This window comes from Arachis hypogaea, chromosome 15, assembly GCF_003086295.3.
Source record: "Arachis hypogaea cultivar Tifrunner chromosome 15, arahy.Tifrunner.gnm2.J5K5, whole genome shotgun sequence".
Classification (NCBI taxonomy): domain Eukaryota; kingdom Viridiplantae; phylum Streptophyta; class Magnoliopsida; order Fabales; family Fabaceae; genus Arachis; species Arachis hypogaea.
In genome coordinates this window covers 56,754,141-56,760,297 of record NC_092050.1, presented here as the reverse complement: position 1 = coordinate 56,760,297, position 6,157 = coordinate 56,754,141, and the positions used below count along the sequence as shown (strand labels likewise).

The following is a 6,157-nucleotide window of genomic DNA, read 5'->3' as shown; positions in this document are numbered from 1 at the left end:
CCTTTACAATTCAAGTCATTTACATTTCTTGCACTTTAAGATTCCGCAATTTACATTTCTTGCATTCTAAGTTTCTGCCATTTAATTTCTTGTTCTTTAAGATTCAGCAATTTATTTCCTGTTCTCTTTAATTCCATGCAATTTAATTTCTGAAAATCACAAAACACTCAACCAAATCTTGATTCGCTTGACTAAATTAACCACTAAGCTAAAATTGCTCAATCCTTCAATCCCTGTGGGATCGACCTCACTCCCGTGAGTTTTTATTACTTGATGCGACCCGGTACACTTGCCGGTTAGATTTGTGTGTTTTGGGAGAAATTCATTTTTCCACCAAAATACTCATCAAGTTTTTGGCGCCGTTGCCGGGGATTGATTAGATTGACAATGATTAAGTGAGGTGGTGATCTAGATCAAGCATTTTTTCTTTAATTTTTGACTAACCCACTAACTGTTTGAAGTTTTGTCTCAACTGCCTACACTCAATTTTCAAGAGTATCACTGTGTGTTCCGTTGTTGATTTTTATGTCGCAGGAAAAAAGAGCAGCCAGAGGGAAGGATATCATTGAAAATGAAGTTTCTGAGAAAGAAGAACATGCCAACATGAAGCCGCAAATCATTACACTAATAGAGAACAATTGTTCCTATGGTGGAAATCCATTGGAGGATCCTGAACAGCATCTATCTATTTTTCTGAGGATCTGTGATGTTGTCAATAATGATGTCTATAAGCTCTTGCTATTCCCTTTCTCACTAAAGGATGAGGCAGCACAATGGCTTGAAACTCTTCCCCAAGGAAGTATCACTAGTTGGGATGGTTTGGTTGCCAAATTTCTAGCCAAATTCTCTACATCCCAACAGAACATCAAGATGAAATAGGGAACACATCCATTCATGCAAGGAGAGGAAGAACCATTTCTCAAAGCATGGGAAAGATACAAGAAAGCAAATGACAAAGTGGCTTTCCAAGCATTCTACGAAGGATTAACCCCAGAAACGAGAAGAGCGGTGGATCACTTCTCAGATGACTTACTCGAAGCAACAGCAACTGGTCAAGGAACTGCAAGGTTCAATGACAAGAGAACCAACAACCAACACTCCTTTGAGACACCACAGAATGCAACTTCAGAGAAAGATACGATGAATCTTGAAGGAATGAAGGCAGTCATGAATCAAAGCAAACAGCTACATCAGCAAACTCAGCAACAATTGGAGTCAATGGCTAGACAACTTGATTTTCTCCATTCCACTACAGTGAATGCACAGTTCCCACCATGGAAGCCACATTCTTATCTAAGAATGAGGGAACCTCAACATCAGAAACTAAGGAACTTCAACTACAACAACCACTTCCCAAACCTGCAACAACATCACCACACAATCTCACAGAATTCTCAAAGGATCACCAATCTAGAGAGCGTAGTAGAGAGAATGATGACACATCAAGTGATGATGAACAAACACCATGAGAACTTATTCGGGGGAATTGGGAAGCAAATGGAACAATTAGCCAAAAACCTCACAGAAACGAGTGAGAAGAAAGCAAAGCCTCACTTAGAAGGACAATAGGACAAGGAGAAGGAAGCTCAGAATTTGAGCTGAGCAAGCACAGAGGATGTCAAGCTAGTGACAATAAAAGAGCGCTTGTTGGGAGGCAACCCAACCGGAGGTAACTATCTTTTCATATCTATTTCAATAAAAAGGTTAAGTAGTTTTATCTATAATGCAAGAAGCTAAGTTTGGTGTTGCACACCAAAACAATCTAAAGGAGAATGCAGGATTCTAAGTTTGGTGTTTCACCAAAGTCCCATTATAAAACACATTCTCACTCTCTGCATAATGATGGCTTCAAGCATGTTGGATGAACTAGTTAACTATTCTGTTGTTTCCTAGTTTTCAGTTTTATTGCTTTTGAAAAAGAAGAAGAAAAGAAAAAAAATTATTACACATGGTTAATTTGATGCATGAAACCCATTGGCAAGGTACTAAGTTTGGTGTTCCCACACCAAAGTAAGTTCAAAAGCCCATAAATAAATCAGCCAGACTAACCATTGTTTCCAAGTGCTTGGGGAACAAGCAACTTTCAATATTATTGCAGAGGTCCATACAAGCTTTTGGAATGATTAAGAATCATCAATCAAAGAAACAAAGGATGAACCTAAAGGCCAGCAATGATGATGATGAGAAGAAGGAAAGCAAGCGAACTCCAAAAGGTTGTATTGTTAAGTGATTATCTTACATCAAACACTGCTATGATTGAGAGTGGTTTAGTTTCCCTGATTATCTGTCTGCATAGCATAGTTTTTCTGTAATTCAGTAAGCAAGATGCTTGATTATTCACAACATTTTTCTCTTCAAAACTTGTTTGTACTCAATGATTCAAGAATTGCATCACATGAAAGTTCTTTGAAAAGAAGGATTGAGGAATTAAACAATTTTGAGGCAAGCAAAAGATTAGGAGAAGTGGTGGTTCTAGTTGTATGATTATGTATTGAGGTTGCATGCTTGTGAAAACTTGCATGGAAGCTCATAGGCAGGACATGAAGTTCAAAGAAGTATTGTGGAGATTCTCAAAAATTTATTGATCCAAGAAGCAGCAAACAAAACAAAAGAAAGAAAAGAAAATACAAAGACAAAAAGAACATGGCCCAAGGCTCTGAGCATCAATTACTAGGCAGAAAAGAAAGAAGAAACAATGACTCAAAGAGTTGTTAGCTTAGTAAAATGCTTGTGGTTGAGTTGTGTCAAAGAAAGAGGCTTGAACAAGTAAATCCTTAGGGGTGCTTTAACACCTAATACCTTAAAACCAACTAGTTTAGGAGTATTGATTGAAAGCTTATCTAAAGAGCCGCTTTGAGACATGACACTTAGAGTCAAGGCCAAAGCAAAGAAACTATAAGCTGCTTCAAGGTGACTACATATAAAGAGATCTCCATGATACCATTTGGATGAAAATCCTAAGACCTAAGATTCCCAATATGTGAAGACTAGTGAGCACTGAAGCCCTTGCATGAGCATATGATTTAGAGTTCACCCCACTGACACTTGATCACTTCACTCACAAGACCTTATAATTTATTCTTCAATCCTTCTTAAGTGAAAGAACATATGAGCAAAATTCATTTCTTGCTTGGGGACAAGCAAGCTTTAAGTTTGGTGTTGTGATGACAAGTCATCTTAGCCTATTTTAACTAGTCTTTTTCTTTTGTTTTCATTAGAATTATGCACTTTCTTGAGCCATAAGCAAGCTAATTGGGTAGATTTTCATGTTTCCTTTGATTTAATCAACCATGTATGAATTCATGCTATTTCATGAGGTTTTATACTATAATTGTCACATATTATGAAAGAATGAATATCTCATGATTTTAAGCATAGCTTTTATGTGTTTGGTTGATTAATGATAGGTGAAGAAAGCTTGGAGAAAGGTTGAAGCAAGAAGGAATAGCTAGGAGTAAAGAGAGGACAATGGAATAAGTGAAATTGAACCAGGAAGCAAAAAGCTGGACCTAAAGATAGCCTCAAACTTTTGCACAAACTTTTGGGTGAAAAGTTAGCCCCAACGTTAGCCCCTAACTTTTGGGCTAACGTTGGCAGATGAAAATCACCCCTGGGCACCCAAAAGTTTGCGCCAACGTTAGCCCCTAACTTGGTGGCTAACGTTGGCATAAGAAAAACCCCCTTGGCCACCAAAAGTTTGCGCCAACGTTAGCCCCTAACTTTTGGGCTAACGTTGGCACATGAAAAATACAAGGGAAGGAGCAAAAGTTTGCGCCAACGTTAGCCCCTAACTTTTGGGCTAACGTTGGCGCCATAAGTGCACCAAGGAAGGCCAACGTTGGAGCAAAAGTTAGACCCCTAACTTTTGCCCCAACGTGGATAGCAGCAAGTTATGGTAGCTGATATGAAAAGTTGGAGCAAAAGTTAGCCCCTAACTTTTGCTCAAACTTTTACTCCAACTTTTGCAAAACTCCAACCCGGTTCATTTGGTTCACTTTGGTTCTTCTCCAAACTCCAAGAGCAATCAACCAAGGCCTCTTTCAACCCAATTCCACCAAGAGCAAAGGCTCAACTCAAGGCTTGAAGATCATTTGAAGAAAGTGTATAAATAGGATAGAATTCAAGTTCTTCGGGGAGCTTTCCTTTTGAGTTTTCATAATAGTTTTCGGAGAGCTTTGGGATATTGAGTGATCTTTAATTTCTTAGTTTCGGGGAAGGAGAATTGCATTCTCTTCCTCTGATTTTTATTGCCTTCAATTTCAATTACAATTGTCTTGGATCTTGGGTTGGAGAATTGAAGAAATTCTGTTTCAATCTCATCCTTGGATCTCTCTGTTTATTTACTGCTTAATTGAATTTCAGTTTTGGTTAATTGTTCTTCATCTACTTTCTTTGCAATTTACATTTCCCTTGCAATTGTTCTTGTTAGATCAAGGAAGGTAGTGAGATCTAGACCTGGTTCTCTAGTCTCTGGGTCCTGAGATCTGAACTTTCAATTTCTAATTCTCTGTTTACTGTTTTCATGTTCATTTACTTTTCTGCTTCAAGATCCGATTTAACCCAAACCCTCTTCTACTTCTCTGCTTGATGCAAATTTACTTTTCCTTGTTTAATTTCTGCAAATCCAAGTCCCAATCCCCTTTACAATTCAAGTCATTTACATTTCTTGCACTTTAAGATTCCGCAATTTACATTTCCTGCATTCTAAGTTTCTGCCATTTAATTTCTTGTTCTTTAAGATTCAGCAATTTATTTCCTGCTCTCTTTAATTCCATGCAATTTAATTTCTGAAAATCACAAAACACTCAACCAAATCTTGATTCGCTTGACTAAATTAACCACTAAGCTAAAATTGCTCAATCCTTCAATCCCTGTGGGATCGACCTCACTCCCGTGAGTTTTTATTACTTGATGCGACCCGGTACACTTGCCGGTTAGATTTGTGTGTTTCGGGAGAAATTCATTTTTCCACCAAAATACTCATCAGGAGGATAGAAGAGTTTTGGGCTCTTACATCAATCCAAACCCAGGAAATTGTGGAAGTAGCATCCAAAAGCCAACAATCCATGCCAACAACTTTGAACTTAAACCACAGCTCATCACCCTTGTTCAGAACAACTGTTCGTTTGGAGGAGGTGTTCAAGACCCCAATCAACATTTAACCACCTTCCTGAGAATATGTGACACAGTGAAGTCTAATGGTGTTCATCCTGACGCCTATAGACTGCTCTTATTTCCATTCTCACTCAGGGACAAGGCAGCTAAGTGGCTGGAATCTTTTCCAAGGGAAAGCTTGACAACTTAGGAAGACGTGGTGAATAAATTCTTATTAAGATTTTACCCTCCTCAACGAATCAATAGGCTGAGAGCTGAGGTCCAAACTTTTAGGCAACAAGATGGTGAGACTCTATATGAAGCATGGGAGAGGTTTAAAGACCTAACAAGGAGGTGCCCACCAGATATGTTCAACGAATGGGTGCAGCTGCACATTTTCTATGAAGGGCTCCCTTACGAGTCAAAGAAGGCCGTAGACCATTCATCCGGAGGATCTTTGAACAAGAAGAAGACTATTGAGGAAGCCATAGATGTTATTGAAATAGTAGCAGAGAACGACTACTTCTATGATTCCGAAAGACGGAATACAAGAGGAGTAATGGAGCTAAACAATGTATATGCTCTGTTGGCCCAAAACAAGCTCATTACCCAACAGCTGGCTGACCTCACCAAGAAGATGGAGAGGAACCAAGTAGCAGCAATCTCAACTTCATCAACAACCCAAGAAGGAGTGAATGAAGAAGCAGAGGGTAGTCAGGAGCAAGCCAACTACATTGGGAATTCACCAAGGAAAAACTATGATCCATACTCCAAGACCTACAACCCTGGATGGAGAAACCACCCAAACTTTGGGTGGGGAAGTGAGCAAGATCAAAATCAAGACCAGAGATGTTACAACTCCAACAACAATGCAGCTCACCAGCAATTCACACAGAGGACATCTCAACACCCCCACAACAACACTTCTCCACACGCTTATCAAAACCAAAACAGCACATCTACTCTGAATCACCCATCAATTGATGACAAGCTCTCTAAGATTGAAACCTTACTTGAAGGAGTATGCAAGGACATTCGAAACAGTAAAGCATTCCGAGAGGAA

The 6,157-nt window shown here is 39.1% G+C and overlaps 1 non-coding gene across 1 annotated transcript; it reads right to left on the bottom strand.

Annotated features, from left to right (window-relative positions):
* Window positions 1-5,359: 5,359 nt before the first annotated feature.
* On the bottom strand, window positions 5,360-5,466 carry LOC112752845 (small nucleolar RNA R71). The gene has a single exon (XR_003177257.1). It is a non-coding gene; the product is annotated as a small nucleolar RNA R71 (small nucleolar RNA).
* Between the last annotated feature and the right edge of the window lie 691 nt (window positions 5,467-6,157).